This window comes from Monodelphis domestica, chromosome 1, assembly GCF_027887165.1.
Source record: "Monodelphis domestica isolate mMonDom1 chromosome 1, mMonDom1.pri, whole genome shotgun sequence".
NCBI lineage: Eukaryota > Metazoa > Chordata > Mammalia > Didelphimorphia > Didelphidae > Monodelphis > Monodelphis domestica.
In genome coordinates, this window is record NC_077227.1 from 339,578,678 (window position 1) to 339,601,869 (window position 23,192).

General features: G+C 39.7%; 1 protein-coding gene across 26 annotated transcripts in view; it reads left to right on the forward strand.

Annotated features, from left to right (window-relative positions):
• The window catches only part of LOC100026963 (protocadherin alpha-C2), a 275,774-nt gene that overhangs the window by 248,961 nt on the left and 3,621 nt on the right, over positions 1 to 23,192 (forward strand). The window lies entirely within an intron of this gene.

A 23,192-nucleotide genomic window follows, 5' to 3' on the forward strand; every position in this document is an offset into this window, starting at 1 on the left:
TTATGAGGAAAGGAGCTGAGGAATCTTACACCAGATAACCTCAATTGTCTATTGAAATGGATTGGATCACTGGAATGTGTTTATGTTTATGGATTTAGGGGGTGGGTTATGATTTGGGGTGAGAAGAGAGAACAAAAAGTTCAGAACAGTCCTTTAAAGGAATGGAGTAATGCATTGATTTAAAACACACACACACACACACACACACACACACACACACACACACACACACACGTCGAAAAATTATTGAAGGTCCAGTTGAGGCTGTGTACCATGAGTTCATAGAGTATAACTCTTATTTTGAAGGGAGCTGAAAGTCATCTCAGGCCTTGGCCTTTAGGGACTGGGAAAAGCAGCTGGCTTGCTCTCTAGGGGACTCGAATCTTAGAAGTCAAGCCGAGGTACTCCTTAGAAGTCAAGGGAGATGGATGATGGAGGTGGTACTCCTGAGGACTTGGTGAACAAGAGCTGAATGGATTCTAAGAGGAATCTCCTGGGTGTATGTGCCTCATCCCTTGTTATCTTGGAATTTGATTCTTGGATGAATTTGGATCCTAACTTCATCCCAGCCTCCAGAGATCTAAGCACTACCTTATTCTTCCTCAGCTACTGATAGCTCAGAACTAAAAGAGACCCAGGCTTTCTGAAAGTCAGAGGCGGGGAGAAACTCCATTGACTGTGGACTCTAGAGTGTGGCTTGTACATATCATCTAATCACCCTCCATCACATGGTGGACAAAATCCTAGCTCCTGATCCTCTTTTCTCCATGTTTAAGAGTCAGGGTTTCTGAGGCAAAAATCTACTTCCTTTCCTATCTCCTTAAACAGATTATGTTATGTGTACTATATTAGATTTAGATATATGAGTGATTAAGCATGTATGAAGCTCCGTTGATATGCCAGGCACTGTGCTAATCACCTGACAAATATTAACTCATCTGATCCTCACAACAATCTTGGGAGGTAGGGGCTATTTTTATACCCATTGACTTTGGTCCCAGGACTCTACACTTACTTATTTTCTGTCTTCACTGTGACTTCCAGTCCTCCCACTTTCCCCTGTTCTCTTAGTTCATCACTTTTGCTTTGTCTTCACTTCCCTCCCTTCACATGTGGTTGACAAATTCATCAGCTACATTTAAATACCTAACTCTCTAATTGTATCCCCAGTCAGGTTTCACCAAACCAAACTCCAAGTAGGGATTGCCCCAACCGTCTGTCTTCCCCATTCCTACTTAGGGCACTGCTCTGTGCTTCCAGAGAAATTCTCACAATGCTAATGACTGGATTCACTAAAAAATTTATTCTTTAATCTTTACTAGCCCCTCATTGCTACATATTAATTCTTCCCTGACTGATTCTATAATTTTTCCCACAGAAACTATTATAACCCTTCTCTTCTCTTTTAAAACATCCCCTACCTCATCCCTCTTGCCAAATGATTTTGTCTTCTTTTTTGTTGAGAAAATAGAGACCAGCAGTGGTGAACTCCTTCTTTCTCTGTATTCTATACCTTGAAATCCCTCTTCATAATCCATATTCTCTTTTCTCTTGTTCTAATTTCTGGTGTAAAGGTGAAGTGGCAGTTCCCATAGATAGGCCCTTTACTTGTACTTTTATTGCTATCTCCTCTGGATCTTGATCATTCCCCCTCTAATATTCCATTTATCCACATCCATTAGCTCTTATTCTGTTCCTCACACATTCTAAATCTTTCACCATCCTTAAAAACAAAACAAAACAAAAAAACCCAAAACAAATGCTTTATTGGATCCGCTATCATATCCCATCCTATCTTTGATCTACTGCCCCATACTTTTTTCCTTCAACCCTTGCCTTCTGTCTTAGGGCAGAAGTGCAGGAAGAGCACTATTGGAGTTAAGTGACTTGCCCAAGGTCACATAGATAGAAAGTATCCGAGGTCATATTTGAACCCAATTCCTCCTAATTCCACCTCTGGCTCTATCTGCTGGCCCATCTAGCTGTCCCATTTGTACTTTTAGATACATTTATAGAATACTTTAAGGTTTGTAAAACACATTACAAATATCTCATGTTTTTCTTCACAGCAACCTGTGAGGTAGATATTATTATTATCCCCATTTTACAGATGAGGAAACCAAGGTAGGCAGAAATTAAATTCTTGTTCAGTATCACATAGCCTTCTAGTGTCTCAGGTTACATTTAAACTCAAGTTTTCCTAACTCAAAGCTCAGAATTCTGTCTGCTGTGCCACCTAGCTGCCTTAAAGGTCTATTACATCCATTGCATTGCCTCCATTTTCTCTCCTCAGTTTCTTGTGATCTGATTTCTGAATCTCTGTTCAAGTGAAAAATGCTCTTCATGATTTTTAAACTGCTAAACACAGTGGCCTTTTCTCAGTCCATATTCTCTTTGAAATATCTACAGCTTTGGATATTGTCAAACATTCCCTACTTCTTTATTATTTCTCCCTTGATGTCTGAGATGATTCTTTTTGGACTCTTTCCTACTTTTTTCTCCTTCACCCATCTTAGTTCTTAGTAATTCTTTGCTGAATTATCTTCCCACCTTCTAAGTTTGGGCACCCATCATGGATTTGTTCTAGGAGTTAGTCTCTTTCTATTCTCTTCCTTTGATGTTCTCATCAGTTCTGTTGGACTCATATTATCTCTATGCATATAATTAGAAAATTTATGTATCTACTCCCAATTTCTCTTCCAATCTTCAGTTTTGTATTTCTACTTGTCTGGTGAACATTTCTAGCTGTATATTGGATTGGCATTTCCAACCCAATTGATCTCATATGGAATTCATTATATTTATCCTCAAATTGTTTCTTTCTCCAAATTTCACAATTTTTGTTGGTAAAACCAGCATTCTTCCAGGCACCCATGTATCTTGATCATTCCTGAGATCTCCCTTTCTCTCAATCCCCATATCCAATCACTTGTGAAATTTGCTAATTCTCCTCCTACAGCATCTCTTACATCTATTCTCCCTTCCCCATTCATTCTTATAACCTTTATAGTAATTCATATCACCATCACAGCTCTCTGAGAATATTGCAAGAGCCTTCTAATTGGTCTCCCTTCTGCCAGCCTGTCTCCTTATAAACCCATCCTCCACATAGTTTCCAAGCTGATTGCCCTAAAACACAGAACTATCTGTATCATCTTCCTATTCACTTTAGTTCAATGGCTCCTGATGGCCTCTAGCATAAAATGCAGACTTATCAACCTGGTATTTAAATCCCTGAACAATATAACTTCCATCTATTACTCTCCTTTATACACTTTCCATTCCAACATGGCTTGTATATAACATTCTCTCTCTAGCCTTTGTACAAGTGTACAAGTACTTACTTCTCCTCTCTGCCTTGTGGAATCCCATTCTTTCAAAAGACAGATCACATACAACTTCTTACACAATTCCTTTCCTGACCACCTCAGTTACAAATATTTTTGGCTCCTTAAAATTACTTTGGATTGCTTACTTGTGTACAATTTGAATTTCTACCATATAATATAAGCGTCTTGAGGGCAAGAATATTTCATTTTTATCTTTGTTTCCCCAATGCCAAGCACAATGCTTTGCACTTAGTGACAATTTATGTGTTTTCTAATTGAGTCAGAGGGTAAAATAAAATAAATTTTATGATTTTTTTCTATGATACTGTAATGAGAATTCAAATGGAAGTTCATATTGCAAAAATCCTTTTGCAAGCGTCCTTTTCTTATTACAACACTCAGCAGTCCTATAACAGGAACAGAGGGATTTTATGGTAGAACTCAAAGGGATAGAGATCAGAGAGTAAGAATGACATTTCTTGAAGACTTTAGATATATTTATATCTTTGGAATTCTTTGTTCTGAGACCCTTTGTTTCTATGATGACATGCTAGGCAATGAATTGCTGTATTGGGTAATCCTTGGATGGTGAGAAAGAGGCCTGTATAAAGATGAAAGAAAGGAAGGAAAGAAAGAAGGAAGGAGAAGGGGAAAAAGGAAGGAGGGAAGAAAAGAAAGAAGAACAAAAAATAATAATACATATTTAACATAATAAGAAAGAAATGAACATTAAACTTGAGCTTAAATGCCTACTATTGTGCCAGGCACTGTTAAGGACTATAAATGTTATTTCATTTGATTCTCAAAACAGTCAAGAGATGAAAGTGCTATTTTATTTGATCCCTATTTTACAGCTGAGGAGACTGAGGTAAATGAAGGTTAAGTGAACTGCCCAAGTTCATATAGTTAGTAAATGCCTGGGGTCAGACTTGAACTCAGATTTTGCTGTCTCCTGGCCCAGGATTTTATTCACTAAGATTAGAATATCTTCAGCATCTTGGTGATATGACAAGCTAAGAGACCATACTATCTACTTGCACCAATATTTTCTCCCTTCCCTCCCTGTCTCCTAATGTGGCAAAACCATCATCCTATCTTTGTACCCAAACCATATATTTTTAAGGAGCAAACACAGGAAATATAATGGTGGGAATCCGGGTTTCCTGTGTTTGTGAAATAAGTATCTCTGCATAATTATTTCATCAGCAGATTTTGGGGACAGGAAAGGCAAAGTAACCTGTGTATTTCCTTCATATCCTTTATCCTCCATTTTTGTAACTAAGCAGGATTGTCAACACAAAACAGGAGACAGTCTGAGCATATATGGGGCTCCAAGGGCCATTGCTATTTCTCAAATGTATAATAGAGTTGTGTAAGGTTGATGCAAAGATCCTGTGTCTACTGAGAACACATAACTGTACCAATTCTCAGCACTTCAGCCTGTATACCAAGAGTTCTATGAGAGATGTAGGCCAGTAAAAATAGCTTTCATAGCATGTGTCTTCTTTGTGAAAGCCACAAGCTCAGAGAAGCAGGCCAATGACTGGATAGGGAATTAAGAACTGATTACAGTTCTCCTCTTTATAGGCATGCTGGTTAAAACTTGCCAGTTTTATCAAGGTAAAAGGTTTGGTCAGGAAAGAAAAAAGATCTTGAAAGGATTTAATTTGCTTCAAGAAGATAATATGCTCCCTCCCCCAATAATCTGAAGTGGTTGCTGAGTGTACCACAAATAGTAGCATGTACAAATGAACACTCCATATAATCCTTTACATCACACAAAATGTATGCACCCTGGGGCAGCTGGGTGGCTCAGTAATTTGAGAAGCAGGCCTAGAAATGGGAGGTCCTAGGTTCAAATGTGACCTCAGACACTTCCCAGCTGTGTGACCCTGGGTAAGTCACTTAACCCTTATTGCCTAGCTCTTACAACTCTTCTGCCTTGGAACCAATACATAGTATTGGTTCTAAGATGGAAGGTAAGGGTTTTTGTTTGTTTGTTTTAATGTATATGCTTTATGTACAAAGGGATCAAACTCAAATTCTGAGTTTCAGCCCAAGTTACTGAGTTCAGCCCAAGGGTAGACCTGTCTGGTCTACTCCTTATCTTATCCAGCCCTAGATGGGCTATTTCTCTGGAGGGAATAGAAGCCTAGAAACTATGACTTCTCATTTCTTCTCTGACATGACTGAGAATCCTACAGAAGGCAGTGCTTTTGAGGCTGGGGCCTCTCTGAGGTATCCTATACCCATGACACTTCTACTGGTAGGTGGTAAAAGAAGCTACACCAGTGGATGAAGGGGGCAGAAGAACAGAAAGCAAGATGAACTTGCCTTAGCATCCCCTTAATCCGACAGCAGCTATATCTGGCCTGCCCATAGTCCTGTTGACATGTGTGACCCAGAAAGGAAAGATTCTCCCCTGTGCCTGCAGGGATCAGTGATGCAAACAAACATCTAGAGACATTTACTCTGAATTCTAGAGGAAGAAGAGAATCCCTTTTTCACTTGAGGCAGTGTTAGAAGTTGAACATGCCACTGCCTAATCTGAAGAAGCAGATTCAGGTCAAATGCTAGATGCAGTTATCTTGGATAACTGGGTAAGGGCTGAGAGCCTCCAGGGAAGGGCCATAACAAGGCAAGGTTGCCAAGGAATCCAGATTGGAGTGGTAATAAAGGAGACTTTTTCTGCCTTACTATCTGAATCCCCATTATCCAGTTATGAGGAGGAAAGAAAGGGCATCCTTTCACGTAAAAGTATCTAGGATGGTTATTTTTTTTAACCCTTGCTTTCCATCAACTCTAAGACAGAAAGGCAATGCTAGACAATTGGGGTTAAGCGATTTACCAGGGTCACACAGATAAAAACTTTCTCAGACCAGAATTGAACACAGGTCTTCCCAACTACAGGTCTGGTACTCTATCCACTTTGCCACCTGGCTATCCCCTGGGATGAGGTCTTCACCTGGAATCCACAGATCTCTGATAGTTAGATTTCACAATTTCTGTAAACTTCAAGATAACAAAAAATGATATCTTTATTTTAACTAAATTTTAGCATTTATTTTAATTATGAATACAAGCACTAACCCATTATTCTGAAAAGATGTCCATAGGGTTCACCAGACTGTTAAAGGGGTGCACAACACAGAAATATTTAAAGAACCCCTGCCCTAGGTGTCTCAGTAGATTCTACTATAATACTGTCTGAAATGTTAGGTTGGGGTGGGGAGAAAGTCTGGGTAAGATGTGTCACTATCAAGGAGTGAATGGGAGCAGTTCAGAGGTCTAGAAATATAGAAGGTTCTGCAGAATGAAGTCCGTATGCTAAGGGGAATGAAGGATTCTATGGCAAAAGAGGAGGGTTTCCTTAACATGATATAATGGTTTTTAGAAGGGTCATATCTTCTCCAAGACCAGAGGGAGGAGGTAAGATTTGGGAAATAGTCATTTGGGACCTTGGGTGATAAGGCAGCAAGATGGTAAACATGGAATCAGTAGACCTGGGTTTAAAATTTGACTGACACATTAATTTTGAGAACCTGGGCAAGTCAATTCACTGCTTAGAGTCTCAGATTCTTTATTTGGATAATAGGGATAATAATATTTGCACTACCTGTGCAATTTTGTAGACATTTAGGTGGCATGCAAAAGTTAGCAGTTATTACCAGACTGAATGATTTGCAAGGAATCTGGAGTCAGGAGATTTGGGTTTGAATACTGATTCTGCTGCTTATTATGTGTGTGTAGACCACTTATCCTTTCTGAGTTCTTTTTTTCTTGTTTGTAAAATGAGAAAGTTGGACTCGATCAGAGGTGTCCGAACCATCCAGGGCTGGCTGCATTGTGGCCCATTACACTTCTGAGAGTACTAGAAACCAGAATAAAATGTAATTAGAAAATATTTAACAAAATAAATAAAAATGCAACAGACTATAAATAATGCTGATATGTAGTTTTCGAAGTCATTATCATCCTATAGGATCTTTATGTATAGTTTAGTGTCACAATTTCTATTTGCGCTTGATATCACTGGACTAGCTAGGACTAGATGTCCTTTTAAGCTCCTTTCCACCTTTAAAACATTTGGACATCTAATTTTTAATCTAAGTCATCCCAGATGCCTGAAATTTATTCACTCATCATCATCACCTTCTGGAATCTGTATCCTTAGGGCCCAGCTCATTTTCCACCTCTGGTGAAGCCTTCTCTCATTTCTCTGGTTGCTGGTGTTCTTTATCTCCTCAAATTACTATGCATTATACATGTCTGTTTATAGAATTATATCCTCCTCAAGGAATATAAATTCCTTAAAAGCAGGGACTGTTTTGTGCATATCTCTGTTTATCTAGCTCTTAGTATAAAGGAAGGAAGGGAACAAGCATTCATTAAGTGCTTTATAATTATTATCGCATTTGATCCTCACAATTACCCTGAGATGTAGGTGCTATTGTTATCTCCATTTTACACTTGAGGAACTGAGGCAAATAGCACTAAGTCACTTGCCCAAGGTCATACAACAATGAATCTGGATTAGAACTCAAGTCTGCCTGATGGCAGACTCCAGTCCCATTGTTCTATCTACTACCACATGTAGCTGCCTAGTCTATAGCACCTTATATACAGATGAGGGAATTGAGGGAAACAGGATCTAGTGACTTACCAAGAGTCATTCAGCCAGAGGCAACTAAGACTGAATTTGAACTCAGTCTTGCTGGGCTTGGCAAATGTCAACAGAATTTTTGAGTAGGGGCAGAAGTAAAATCAAATGATTTTTTTTGACCTCCTCACTATACAGTTGTAGAAACTGAAGTCCAAAGAGGTTAGATGGCTTGCTTAAAGCCATAAGAGATTAAGATAACCAGTTGTTTTTTGTTTTGTTTTGCTTCCTCTCCAAGTCCAGCTTTCCACTGCACCGTACTGGCCTCTTAGAAAGATCCTAGAATAGAGCCCTCTTAGACATGGTCCCCAGCAACCCGAGTCTCATTATAGAAGCCCTTTATTGTGCCTATCTTTTCTAAGCCTTTCTAGAAGCTTGACAGCATTTCCATTTTGTGCCCTTCATGTAGAGATTTCACTACTTGTCAGGAAATGGTTGTTCAGGGCTGAATAGTGACACAGCAACAGAGAGCCTGGGACTGCTGCCAACATTAGAGGAGCCTGGATTCTTATAAAGGGAAGAAAAAAATCCAAACCAAAGGCAGGAACAAGTTATTTATTGAGTAAAATGATTGGCTCTCACACATCTCCAGATGGGCTACAGACAGGAACTCTGATGTGAAGCATTCTGGGAGAGGTGGAGTCCAATCCAGGCCTATTTTTGCATGACAAGATATCAGCCATTGAATTATCCAAATCCTTAATGTGATTCCCACCCCCACCCCGCCCCCAAATTAGGTTGCAGATTCTGGTGGATTTGTACAATATTTATTAACACTAATACACAGGTATTAGGCATTATCTCATTTGAGCCTCACAGTGCCTCTGTGTGAGAGACAATATTATTTTCAGATTTTTTTGTTTTTGTTTTTGTGAATGAGGAAAGGAGACTTAGAGAAGTTAGTAAATGTCTGAGGTTAGACTCATAAAGGCAGTCTTTCTGACTTGAAATCCAGTGTTTTAAATTCTTTGTTAATGTTCTAAATATTTTCATTTGTATACCCTTATTAGCAAAATATTTTTGAGCATACCCTCCTAATTTTTATATACATATGTATATTTTTTACATATATAGTACCTTCCAAAATGTACACAAAAAAAAGAGAAAATAGGTATTTTAAAAGTTTTTTTTTTAAATTTTATTTATTGGAGGAAGCTAGTAGATAGAGTACCAGGCCTGGCTATGCGAGGTCCTGAGTTCAAATTTGGCCTCAGACTAGCTATGTGACCTTGGGCAAATCACTTAACTTTGGTTGTATATCCCTTACCATTCTTCTGCTTTAGAACCAATACTCAGTATTGATTCTGAGACAGAATGTGTTTTTTGAAAAATGTATTTATTGATACAAACCCTTTTTTGTTCTAGAGAGCAATGAGACTGAATATGCTTCATTAATTTACAAAAATTCCTTTGTGTCTCTTGGAGTTAGGGAAGGTGTATATGCTAACTTTGCTAAGGTAGCTAGCCCACCAGGAAAATTTCTTCTTTTTTAAAAAGATACTTTTTAATAGAAAGACACACAGTTTAGCAGGTCACAAAGAATCAATGAATATAAAAGTTTTCCAGCAGGAATGATATTTCTCTCTGTTGATATTCATCATTAACTACAAAAAAAAAACAAGCAAAAATAAATTGCCTGTGATTTCAACACGAGAAATTTTAAAATATAAATCTATCCTTTCATTCTGTAGTTCTGTTTAATGGACAGTTATCATACCTTAAAATCCAACTCATCTTTGAATATTTTATGTTTTTGTAAGCAGGATTGCTGGTTTGCCTGAATTGTAGAGTGAGTGCATTAGGAAGCGTAATATAAATTAAGACTGAAAAGGCTGATTGGGGCCAGGTTGTGAGGGCCTTTAAATACCAATAAAAGGATTTATATATGAATTTGGAAGCCAAGTGGCACAGTGGACAAAGCTCTGGGCTTGGAATTGGGAAAACTCCAGACGTTAGCTGGGTGATATTGTACAAGTCACTTAACCCTGTTTGCCTCAGTTCCTCGTCTGTAAAATGAACTGGAAAGGGAAATGGCTAGCCACTTCAGTATCTTTGCCAAGAAAACCCCAAATGGGATCACAAAGACAGGACTGAAAATGACTGAACAACAAAAGAAAGAGGGATATCCTGGAACTTGTGGAGAAGCTGAGGACAAGGAGAGATGGGATGGTATGTTCATACCTGCACTATAAAACAAAAATCACTTTGACTGGTTTATGAAGGATAGATGGGAGTGGAGAGACATCTGAGTCCAGGAGTTAGAATGTTATTGCAGTAGATTAGGGGATAGATGATGTGGGTCTTCAGGAGAAAGCTGGCTGTGTAAAAAAGAGGAGACAAATCCCAGAAAGATCACCAACCTGGTAAAGTCAGCTTTGGGTCCTGCTTAGATATGTAGGGTAAGTCGAAGTGAAGTAAGTAAAGGATGACACCAAGGCTATACATCTGAGTAGCTAGAAGGATGAGAGTGTTCAAAAATGGGGAGTATTTGAGGAGAAAAATAATGAAATGAAATATGCAGTGCAAATTTCAACCCATCCTTGTCTGCTCCTCTTTTGCAACTCACTCTGCCCTACCCAAAATAAAAGGGAGGGGTCAGATGAACTCTTACCTGTCATACTACATAGCCATTTAGTGGTGGGTTGGGGCAGGAGGTAGATGTATTTAGAAGAGGAATGAGCCAGGGATGGTAGCCTTGTGGCACTAATATAGCTTCTGCTATGGGTGCCTGGGTGAGGGTTAGGTAAACTTTCCCTAAGTTTCTTTCAGAGGCAGAGAGAAGGGAAGTTTGGGAGTTTGCACAGCAGTAAGAGTGACTACAGTAGGAGAATATTAGAATATAATGGGGGAATAGTAGGTGTGGATGTGTTTGAGAGTTCTACAAGTGGCTATTTGGGAAAAGGAAGAATATTACCTGTCATCTTACCTTCCAGTTAATTGGGACTCTCAGAGTTTCACTGCCTCTTTTCAAAGTAGCTTGGGGGCTATTCCCTTTCAACAGGTAAAGGAAGCTTCCTTCCATAGAGTTTATTAAAGTACCCTGGGAATAAGTGGATCACACAGAGAGTGAGATATGAGGAGGTTGCCTGGAAGAACCTTCCTGAGAGAGTTCCATAAATAAGTTAAAGCAGGGAATTAGTTGTTGAGAGTAGTGAGATCATTTCAAGAGTGTTAGGCCTGCCAGGAAGACTTTCAGAGATATGAAGGTGTTGTTGGAGGAAATAAAACATCAAAAGGGGTCTTCCCACTCTAGAACTGGAGAAAACTGAGCAACTGGGAGAGAAGGTTGAAACAAAAGACTGAAAACAGACAAAAACACCAGTGAAGCCTTAGACCATTTGCTTTGGGCATTGGGATGCAAAGCTAGTATATGGAGCTGGGGAAGGCAGTTTGGTTTTGCTTTTTAATTGCATTTTGAAAATTTTGATCCTAGTAATTTTCATCTTTAGAGATATGTTTCCTGTAAATGATATCATTATAGTCTACCAAAACTGGCACAAAGTTATTTTGGGAGCAAAGAAAGATTTGTGATTTTTAAAAACCATTCTGTCTTTTTTCTTTCTTTCTTGGCCTTTGAGATGCCTAAAAATGAGCACAGCTGGGGTCTGAGGCACAGAACCATCCCTGAAGCTTTACAGGTCAATTGAAGAAAAAAATATAAAAATTAAACTAGCCTCAGAAGCCCACAGGATGTGTGCACTCAAACCAATGTTCTTTGTGAAAGCAAAGAAATCAGCCTGATGCTTAGAGCTGGGAGAAGGATCCCCTGCCTCCCAAGTGGACTCCACCTCCCTTCTACCATGAATTATTTTTCTACAGAATTATTATACCTTTCCTTTGTGAAGGGACCCAGGCAAGTAGAAGCTCTACTCAGCTTCATTTTTGAATTCTCCGCAATTGGCCTGCCTACCCTCTACAGCTTACTTATAGCCACCATGTATTTTTCCATTGCTCTTTGAATTTTTATTTTGATTCTTTTGAACACATGGTATTCCATGGCTTATAGTCACATATCATCACCAGGAAAATATTGTTGTAAAAAAAAATAGGCTTTGTTGGCAAAGAGTAGCTCAGTATCATTAAATGGGTTTATATAGGCTCTCACTAGTGATCCTGTCAGCTCCCTTCCTCTTACTCCATTCTAGGCCCATCTCATCCATCTGAAGTATTTATCCAACTTACACATGCTGATGGATTAACTCAACTGGCAGCTCATCCAACTACAACTTCTTGGTCATCATTTCCAAACCATGTCATTACAAACCTATCTCTCCCTCAAAACCTTAGACTCTCAACTCTGGGATCTGATTGGTGAGCTTGTACCTTATCTTGCCTGGAGGTAGACCTCTGTGTCACTTCTAGTTTACCATTTCCAGGTCATGTTGCCTTTCAAGTACTCTGCCACCTCTAACCCTTTCCAGCTCCCCTTTATTTACTGTTTTCTCCCAAATAAAATAGAAACTCCTTAAGGAAAGGGGGCTACCTTGCTTGTGTGTGTGTGTGTGTGTGTGTGTGTGTGTGTGTGTTTAAACCCTTACCTTTTGTCTTAGGATCAATATTGGACATTGTTTCTAAGACAGAAGAGTGATAAGGGCTAGGCCATGAAGGCTAAGTGATTTTCCTGGGGTCACACAACCAGGAAGTGTCTGAGGCCAGATTTAAACCAAGGACCTCTTGTCTCTATGCCTGAGCTTGCTTGTATTTGAAAAGCCAATGCTTAGCACAGTGCCTGGCACATAATAAGTGATTAATTAATGCTCTGTCTATCTATCTATCTATCTATCTATCTATCTATCTATCTATCTATCTATCTATCTATCTATATCTGTCTGTCTGTCTATCTATCTATAAATCTAACATAAATTAGGCATTAGTTATTCTTCATTCACTTGATTTTTTCACTATTTAGATGACTAGGCCATTCTTTTACAAGGCCACATAGATTATTGAGACATATATATATATATATATATATATATTTATACACACATATATATAAATATTTCTATAGTATAGAAATGGAAGTGAATATCATGTCACCTGTAAATGGGATGAACCATACAATATTATCATCTACAGGACATTCTTCTTCCATTTGGACCCAGAATATGATAGCCTTAATAACAGTGATAAGCATCTTTGGAAAACGTTTCCATGTTTTCTGGCTCACCTGGAGGATCACTGAACAAAATTACATTTGTAGTTTCATCCATCAGAGAATCGTATATACTCAACATATACATGAAGATATCTCATTGGGGAAAGGCCTGTAAATCTGAATTTTGCTCTGTTAACCATCCCCACCCCCAATGCAACAAGATTTTGTCTAACTTATATCCTCTCAGTCAGTTTTGTAAATGTGAAGTCATGACCTGCTGTAGAAAACTGTCTACAAAATCTGCCTTTTACCTTCTATTTTCAGGAAGGACACATTTGAGATAAGTGAACAAGCATTTATTAAGAGCCTACCATGGGCCAGGCACTGTGCTACATGCTGGGGAAACAAAGAAATTTAAAAAACCAGTCTCTGCTCTCATGTTCACAGTCTGATGGAAGACAACATGCGAACAGTCATGTTCAAATAGAACATACAGGATAAATTGGAGATAAGCTCAGAGGAAAAGGCACTAAGGTTAAGAAGGACTGGGAAAGGTTTCTTGTAGAAGGTGTGGTTTTAGATGAGACTTGAAGAAAGCCAGGGGAACCCCAGGGGGGGGGAAGAAGCAAGAATTTTAGGCCTGAAGGAGAATCACTGAGGAACAGCCAGAAACAGCCAGAGTATGTGGAAGGGAGAAAGGTCAAGGGATCAAGAGAGAAGGTATTTTTAAAAACTTGTCTTAGTACCAATTCTAAGACAGAAGACCAGCAAAAGCTAGACAATGTGAGTTAAGTGACTTGCCCAGAGTTGACCTAGATCCTCACAGTTCCAGAAGTCTGGTCCTTTATCTACTGTGCTACCTAGCTACCCCCAAGAAGGAAGGTTTGAGATGATAGCTATTTTGTTACCTATGGAGTAGCTACCTGCATGCTATCAAGATTCTATGTTATTGTTCAGTGTTTGATTCTTTATGGCTCAGTTTGAGGTTTTCTTGGCAAAGATACTGGTTTGCCATTTCTTTCGCCAGCTCATTTTACAGCTGAGGAAACTGAGGCAAACAATTTTAAGTGATTTGTCTGGGATCACATAGGTACAATGTATCTTAAGATCAGATTTGAACTTGGGAAAATCAGTCTTTCTGACTTTAGGCTCAACACTATCAACCACACTGCCTAGTATGCCTTTGCTTATGAAGATTCTATAGAAATGAAAAAGAAGGAATATAGATCAGAATTGCTGATGCCTTCTAGGTCCCCTATTGCTTGGTGATATTAAGTTCTGCGCTCTTTTATATTCTTTTTGATGTCTTTCTTTTTTTTTTTTTTGATAGTACTTGAAAAATAATCACACTTTTAAATTGTGTTGCCTCCAGCACATACATTCTCTGTATGTATTTGGTCAGGTCCAATTACTGAGGTTAATGGCACTTAAATTAAAAAAAAACAGGATTAGGCAAATAGATTAAGTGTAAGAAGGCAGAGAACAAGAAGGAATCTTTCTGTGCTCTTCTCCTTTAAACCAGCAGGACAGATTCATTAATTTCACAAAGACAAACAGATGGAAAGGTGGGGAAATAGGAAAACAGATTTCAAGCTCCAAGTTCCCAGAGCCCCATGGCTTCTGAAAGTGTTCTCTGAACTAGTTTGCTGTTGTGATTTTTTTTTTCCTAACTGGACCAACTATGGGAGAGCATGGAGAGCAAATATTTCTTAAGCTCCTACTATGTGCCAGTCATTATGCTAAGCATTTTACAAATATTATCTTGTTTGATACTCACAACAATCCTGGGAGGAAGGTGCTACTATTATCTCCATTTTTTAACCAGGGACCTGGTCAGTCTGGGATTTCCTCAGGGCAAGTTCCCTAGGGATAAGGGCAAATTTAGAGTTCCCCAAAACCCAATTGACAGTAGTGGAAATTGAGGCAGTGTGACTTGGGGTCACATAGCTAGTAAGTGTCTCAGAACAGACTTGAATCTAGAATCTCCTGTACTCGTCTGGCTCTGCCCACTGAACTACCTAACTGCCCCCACTATGGATAATTTTTAAAAATCTTTCGACTTTCTAACTAGAGAGGAAGAGTTAGAATGATCTTTTCAATCCTAAAGAGGACTGGAAACAATCAATGATCTTTTAATTTGTTCATTCATTCTAGAACCATAAAGTGTTCTCTGAAGAGAACCCTATGATAGTTATGAGTCTTTTGGGGGAGAATTGGGGATCCTGAGACATCCAAAAATAGTCTCAGTTCTCCATTAGTTCACAAAATAGCTGGAAAGATACAACAATACTTAAATAAATAATAGCACATAATCCAATTCAACATATTAATGGCCTACTATATGCCAGACCTCATGCTTGTATATAATTGTACAATAATAATCATGCACCATAGAACATAAGAGCAGGACAAAGGAAAGCTAATCTCAGATTGGGGGATTAAGAAGGAGGTGACTCTTGAACTAGGCCTTGAAGGTCAAGTAGGATTTCAAAAGGTTGAAGTAAGGGGAGAAAGCATTCTCAGAATAAACAAAAGTTAAATGATCTTCAAAGGACCCTCCTGGGAGGCAGAGAGGATGAAGGGGTGAACCAGCCTTGACTAATTGTTTTGTTGATTGTCTAGACTTAAGAAAGGGATAAAGAGAAATGTTAATAATGCAGATTAAATTGAAGAGTGTGTCCTCATATATTTCTTTTTCCTGCAGACATTAGTAGTTAAACTAGGGTCTCTTCTCTCACTGAAAGCTGGGATTCTCTAGAATTGGAATTTAGGAAGGATGCTGATTGTTGAATATTCATGAATAGCCAGTGGCAGAGAAAAGGACAAATTGGGTTAAGAGCTGACTCTGAGAATTGTTGCTATCTGGCCCAAGTTCTGTGTGGTTATAGCCATTTAATAACCCAGGGAGACCCTGCTGACCCAAGAGCTTGTAAACTGGAAATATGCCAAGGGATCAGGAGCAGGCGGGGGCAGGCTGAAGAGAAGAGAGTTTAACAAATGAACCAGACCACTGAAAATGGTTCTCTCAGATCAAAATGAATGGCTTTTCTGGAAGCTCTTTGTTGCCTGACCCTCCAGAAGCCCCAGAATCACAATCCTTAATAGATTGGTGCTGGTGCTGAAAAGAGAAGGGTGGGGCTGGAGCCTCGGCTTCTCTCACTGAGCATGTCAGCTAGATAGGGATGTTGAAAGACTGAGCCTCACCCCTCCCTCCCATCAGAAGGAATTCCCTTCACATTTCCTTTTCAGTTGCTTTTTCACAGAGAACAATTGCTAACTGGGAGGCCCAGCCTGAGTACTTTGGTTTCTTTCAACCCACTAGTGGTCTAGGCTTGTTCCTAGTCAAAGTCTGATCCAAGATTGGGGGTGAGGGGTGATGGAGAGGAGAGATCAAAGCCAGGAGGAGGAATGCCAGAATGCCTGGAGAATGAATGGAGCTGAGAATGAGTGTGCTCTAACCAGTTCCTTATTCTCCAACCCCCTCTGCAGGATGACTGCTCCACAGCCGGAAGCTTTCCTAGTGCTTAGTATTCTAGCTCTGCGGGGGAGTAGCTTCTTGATTCCGCAGATAAATCTCCCAGACTGCCTGGGGCAAGGAGGAGGCAGATGTATAAACCTGGCTCCCTGCATTGTTTCTAGCTGTGACTGCTATCCCAGGCACTGAAGCTAACCTAACCTCTCCGGTGGGGAGATGGCCATCCCCAGCCTTGGGCAATGGCTTAAGCATAGAGAGGCAAGCTGTATGGTAGGAAAAGAACTAGCCTAGGGATGATCAGAGCCAAGAGGCCAGAGCTAATGTATGACCTGGCCCTTTCAGAATGGACCAGGATGTCAGTTCTCCTTTCTCTCTTTCTCCTAGAAATCTATTTATGCCAGATCTAGTATGGGAGCTCTAAGGTTTTCTGTCTTTTCCATTTTGCCTGTAATTTTTTAACCTCTTCCAGTGTGGGAAAGAATAAAATTTCAATCAGGAGTGGGAACAATATATAGGATCAAGAAACTTCTCTTGTATCCTTGGAGTAGCCTGGTAATAAATGCCAATTAAGTGCAGTCCAAACATGGATATGATCCTAGTTCCCATTGTCCAAGTCACAGAGGTCAGCTTCAGGAATGTGAGCCTGTTTGTGATAAAGTTCTTTTTATCTGTGACTGAAGGCCTCCTTCCAAGTTTCCTATCTGTACCAATAATAATAATAATAATAATAATAGCTAGCATTTATGCATCACCTATTATGTGCCAGACACTATATGGAGTGTTTTATAATGATTATTTAATTTGATCCTCACATCTCCATTTTATAGATGAGAAAACAGGCAAACAAAGGTTAAGAGACTTGCTCAGGGTCACACAACTACTAAATGTCTGAGGTTGGATTGGAACTTAGATTTTTCTGATGTGTGACCCAGGGCTCTATCCATTGTACCACCTAGAGAACTCATTTTTCTGGCTTTGTCAGTGCAGTATACTCTTTCCATCTCCAAATGAACTGACAGTGTGTGCAGTATTTCTGGGAAGGCTCCTCCCCTCCCAGAGAGAATTCTCCACTATCCTGATATGGGGCCAGAAATGTTAGCATTCTAGAAGCAATGCTTCCTTTTCAGTCATCAAGTCTCCTACTAAAATCAAATAAATGCATATCAGTTTTTGACAATTAACTCACTTGGAAGTGATAAATGATAATATTTATTATTTTATATTTGATATGAAATAATAAATTTTTTTTAAAAAAGGATAAATGACTGGGAAGCTTGGATGCTCCTTGGGAGCCAAGATGGGGGTTAGTAGTGAACCAGAAGAGAAGCTAGGCTATCACCCTTTTGCTAGGGGCTATCCTAGGGGGGGAAGAAGTGGGTGGGGTTGCTTACTCCTGGGATAGAGAAAAGACTCATTTTGCTTTGCCTTTAGATCCAGAGACAGATGCAGTTCTGGGGAAAAACCTATGTCTGTTTCTCTGGAAGTAGCCAAGGTGTTTCAGATTCCTTGAATAAAGGAGGCTGTAGATGTAGAAAAGCGTCTTTTGGAGCTTCTCACACCGGCTCTGCAGTAGCAGACACCCACTGACCTTTGGCAGAGAAGGAGCATGTGTTTAATCCTGAAATAGTCAAATATTTCTAGAACAAGAGCTATTAGAGTGGGCTGGGTACCTGTGGAACCTTTACAGTGGGCTTCTTTTTTTTTTTTGCGGGGGGGGGGGAGGGGTAGCAGTAGAGTTAAGCCGGCTCTCCTCTGCAGAGGACACGTGGAGGATGCACATGAATGAAGCCCTGTCAGCTTCTTAGTGTCTCAGGCTGAGTCAGGCAGAAACAAGTTTCCCTGAAAAGGCAGAAGCAGCTCAGTGATGTGGAAATAAAGCTGATTAACCCTTGACATTCCTGCTGTGAGCTGCTTCCGTTGTCTGCAAGAAGATGCATTTGCTACCTTTGGATCAGTAAGGATGAAGACATACCTAGGATGACAGGAGTACAGAATAGTCCCCGTCTAGTGTCATTCCTTGCGTTTACATGGAAGGCTAACCCCAAATGAGAAATCAATCCTTTGCTGTTCCTGAGGGCACACATTTCACTCTGCAGTGAGGAATGAGCTTAGAGTCCAGTTTAATGATATTTCTTTAAAAGGTATTTGAATAGTGCTGATATGCAAGTAACTGTTAGAAGCTTTTCAGGCCCATGTCAAGCCTTTTGTCTCTATTATTCATGGGCATGACCAGCCCCCAAGAAGGAAAACAGGAAGCTAAACTCTGGTTGAACTCTTGTTGGGAAGCCAATAGGATTATAGACTTAGAACCGAGAGGGTCAGTCCAACTCATTCATTTTACTAAAGATGAAACCAAACCATGGAGAGGTAAAGTGACCTAATAGAGGATATAAGGGTATTAGTGTCAGGGTTGGACTTTGAACCTGAATGCCCTGATTCCAAATCCAATTCACTTTCTATCTTTTTTTTTTTAACCCTTATCTTCTGTCTTAGCATTGATACTAAGTATATTGGTTCCCAGGCAGAAAAGGGATAAGGGATAGGCTAGGTTGCTCAGTGGATAGAACCTCAGATACTTCCTAGCTCTGTGACCCTGGGCAAGTCACTTAACCTCCATTGCCTAGCTCTAACAGTTCCTCTTCCTTGGAACCAATACACAGTATTCATTTTGTGAAAAATAGACTCGAATACAGGACTACAATCCCCATGAGCCTTTGCTCCACTTCCCCAGAATGCCTTGTAATCTCACCTGGGCCGAGATCGAGAAGGTATTTAAGCTGATTCAACGGTTTTGGGGGTGTCTTGGTTCTTTTGGACTTACGTTTGGGAGCAGGCGAGTCTCTTGCGTGATGTGAGGTTATTTTGTCTAGGCCTCTGGCCTAGGCACATGTTTCTTACTTGTATATTCTTTAATCTTTAACCTTTAATAAACCTCTAAAAAATATAATACTCCTTGCAGAGAGAAACTAATTTCTACCTGCCTCAGTCTCTCCATCTCCCCTAAATTTTAACTGTTTCAATTTTAAGACGGAAGATGAGGATTTTTTAAAAAATTAGCTTACATAATGTCAATTGAGGCCTCACTATGGCAAAACAATCCTTTTCCTTCTCTCTAATTGGTTCACTACCCCTTGCACCCCAGCAGTTTTTCCAAACCTTTTTATTCCTTCTTCAAAATTTGTATAGGTCCTCCTCTACATACCCTCTTAGCTAAGAGCTTTGCCTCATCATTTCACTGAAAGAATTGAAGTCATTTGCAGAAAACTTTCTCTTTTCCCCATCATTCATATGCCTTCTGCATCTCTCTTTCTCTCCCCCCTCCCCACTCCCATCTTCTGCCTCTTCTGTCTTAGTGTCATTTCTAAGACAAAATTGCAACACTGGCTAGATAATTGGGGTTAAGTGACTTGCTCAGGATTACACAGCTAGGAAGTATCTGAGGCTAGATTTGAATTGAAGACTTCCTGTCTCTAGGTCTGGCTATCAATTCACTAAGCCTAGCTACTCCCCCAACCCCCACTTATTTTTTTTAAACCCTTACCTTCCATCTTGGTTCCAAGACAGAAGAGCGGTAACAGTTAGGCAAAGGGGGTTAAGTAACTTGCCCAGGGTTACACAGCTGGGAAGTGTCTGAGGTCAGATTTGAACCTAGCACCTCCCATCTCTAGGCTTGGCTCTCAATCCACTGAGCTACCCAGCTGCCCCCCCCCACCCATTTCCTAAAAACACAGCCATGCTTCCATCATCTTAAAAAGCCTCACTTGAAATATCCAGTTACCAATAACTTTCATTGTACATTTCTCCTCCTTTTCATGGTTAAACTTCTTGAAAAGGTAATCTATGATAGGAGCTTCCATTTTCTTTCTTCTCACCCTCTTCCGACTTCATTGGCATATGGCTTCTGACCTTATCACTGAACAGAAATTGCTCTCTCCAAAGCCACTAATAATCTCTTAATTGACAAATCGAATGACTTTTTTCTCAAACCTCACACTTCTTGACCCCTGTAGGATTCGACCCTTTTAACCACTTTTTTGTCCTCGATACTTTCTTTTCTGTAGATTTTCATGGCAGTGTTCTTTCTTCATTGACTTTCTATCTGGCTTCTCTCTCTTCTTTGCTGTATCTTTAAATGGACCCTCCCTCTAACTTTGGAGTTCCTTGAGGCTCTGTTCTGGGCTCTCTTTTCCAATCTTACTATTTCACTTTGTGATATTCTCGGCTACCACAACTTCAATCGTCTTTATGCAGATAACTCAAAGATCTACTTGTCCTGCCTTAACCTCTCTCCCAAGAGACTCTCTCTAGTCTCATATTTCCAAGTGCCTAATGGGCACCTGAGACTGGATGTGCCATAGCTATCTTTAACTTTAACATATCTAAACAGAACTCATTATCTTTCTCCACAAATACTCTCTTCTTTTTTAACTTCTCTATTACTGTTGAGAGCACCACCATACTTCTATTCATCTTCCTGGTCATCCTAGACACCTCCCAGGTTTCATTCTCAACTCTTTACTCTTACTCCCCCCCCACCACCATTTATAACCAGTTGTTGATTTCTATAACTTCTTTCTTTGAAATATATTTTGATAAAACCCTTAATTTCTGTCCTAGTAACAACTCTAGAACAGAAGGGCAAGGACTAGGCAAATGGCATTAAGTCATTTGGCCAGTGTCACACAGCTAAAAAGTATCTGAGGCCAGGTTTGAACCTACATCCTCCTGACTCTAGGCCAGGTGCTCTATCCATTCTACCACCCAGTTGCACCATGAAACATTTCTTGTTCTCTCACTGCCACTATTCTGGTACAGAACATCATTAAATCATGTCTAGATAATCACAAGAGCCTGCTGGTTGTGGGGTCTCCCTACCTCAAGTTTCATTCCAATGAAAATTCTATTCTGCTGCCAAAGTGCTTTTTCTAAAGTCTAGATCTGACCATCTCACCCCCCTATTCAATAAACTCATGTTTCCTTGTTATCTCTGGGATCAAATAAAAAGTCCTCAGTTTGGTTTTTAAAGCCCTTCATAACCAGATTCTTCCTACCTTTCCAATCTCCTTATGCTTTACTTTCCTCTATGTATTCTGAGATCCAGTAATACTGACCTGCTGGCCTTTCAAGAACATTCCCTTACTTTGAGCATTTCCACTAGCTGCTCCTGATACCTGTACCTCTCTCTTTCTTCTCACCTCTTGGCTTCTCTGGCTTTCTTCATATCTCAGCTGAAGTCTCACCTGCTATAAGATACTTTTTTTTTTCCAGTCCTCCTTAATTTTAATGCCTTTTGAGACAACCCTCAATTTATCCGGCATATATCTGTTTTGTACATAGCTGTTCGCATTGTTGTATCATCTGTTAGACTCTAAGGCCTTTGAGAATGGGAACCATTTTTGCCTTTCTTTGTATATTCCCAGCACCTAGCATAGTGTTTGGCTCATAGCAGGTGATTAATACATGCTAGTTGATTGATTGATGAAATGATTGGACACTTAAGGTCCAGTACATAGTGTGTTTCAAGACATCATGTCCTGATGTGTAGGTTGGGATACTTCAACACATAAGAAAAATTTTCTCCTCTGTGTACCAACCCATCCTTGGTGTTTCTTGACATTCTAGGTTTGCCAAGTAGAATTGTGGCTGTATGTTTTGTGGAGAAAGTACAATTACTTAAATATGCCAACTGCTACCTCTCAATTTTATTGACTCTTTTCTTTTTCATGCCTCTTTCTGAATTCAGAAGCAATTTGGGTTATCTCATAGTAGTTCAGAAGTTACTAAAATGACAGATACTCTTTCTGTAAGTGATTCATTTGCACCTCAAACTGAGCTCTTCCTTTTGGGTCATTGTCTTTCATTTCCAAACTATGTTCTTATTACTTTGTACTAAAATAATAAAAAAATATATCTATAAATGCTACAGATAATTTAAAATAGCATAACAACTAAAATAATTCTAAATGGCCATAAATATTAATAGCAATTTTGAATAGCATGGAAACACTAAATAAAGGCTTTCGCTTACTGAGCATGATGGGAGAGGTGGGCCAATATTAAATCTCATCCTTTCTCCCACCATTCAGAGGAGAAATGGGAAGTGAAGGGCTTGAACTCAGGTAAAGGAAGAGTGGGATTTTTCTGGGGCAATACTCTGGAGGAGCAGGAGGAAGACTGACCCTGTCAGTTAGTTAGTTCTGGGAGCCTTGTCAATCCTGGTGTGCTGGTTAATTCAATTGCATCTCTCCTAGCCTTTCTGAATACTCCATCACACAATGGGATCTCGGCTCCACTTGCTTTCTCTGCTTGTTGTTTTTACTACAATTCACTCATCCATCTATTCCCAGAAAACTTGAAGGAGAAGTATGGGGGACTAGTACAACTTTTGATCCTCCCCCCTTTTTATCTCTCCACATGACTCCTCTCCAGAAAAGAAGTTCTTTCATAGTTCAAAGGCCCCTGGAAATTTGGAGAACTCTGGGCAAAGTGCTTACATGCATATATGCATATATTTCCTCTTGGAAGCTTCTTCTTGGAAACATCCCTAGGGGAGAAGTTATACAGATTTCCTCACTCTTCTATACATAATAAATAAAGGAGTGACTGACTATGAAGGCTGTCTGATTAGAG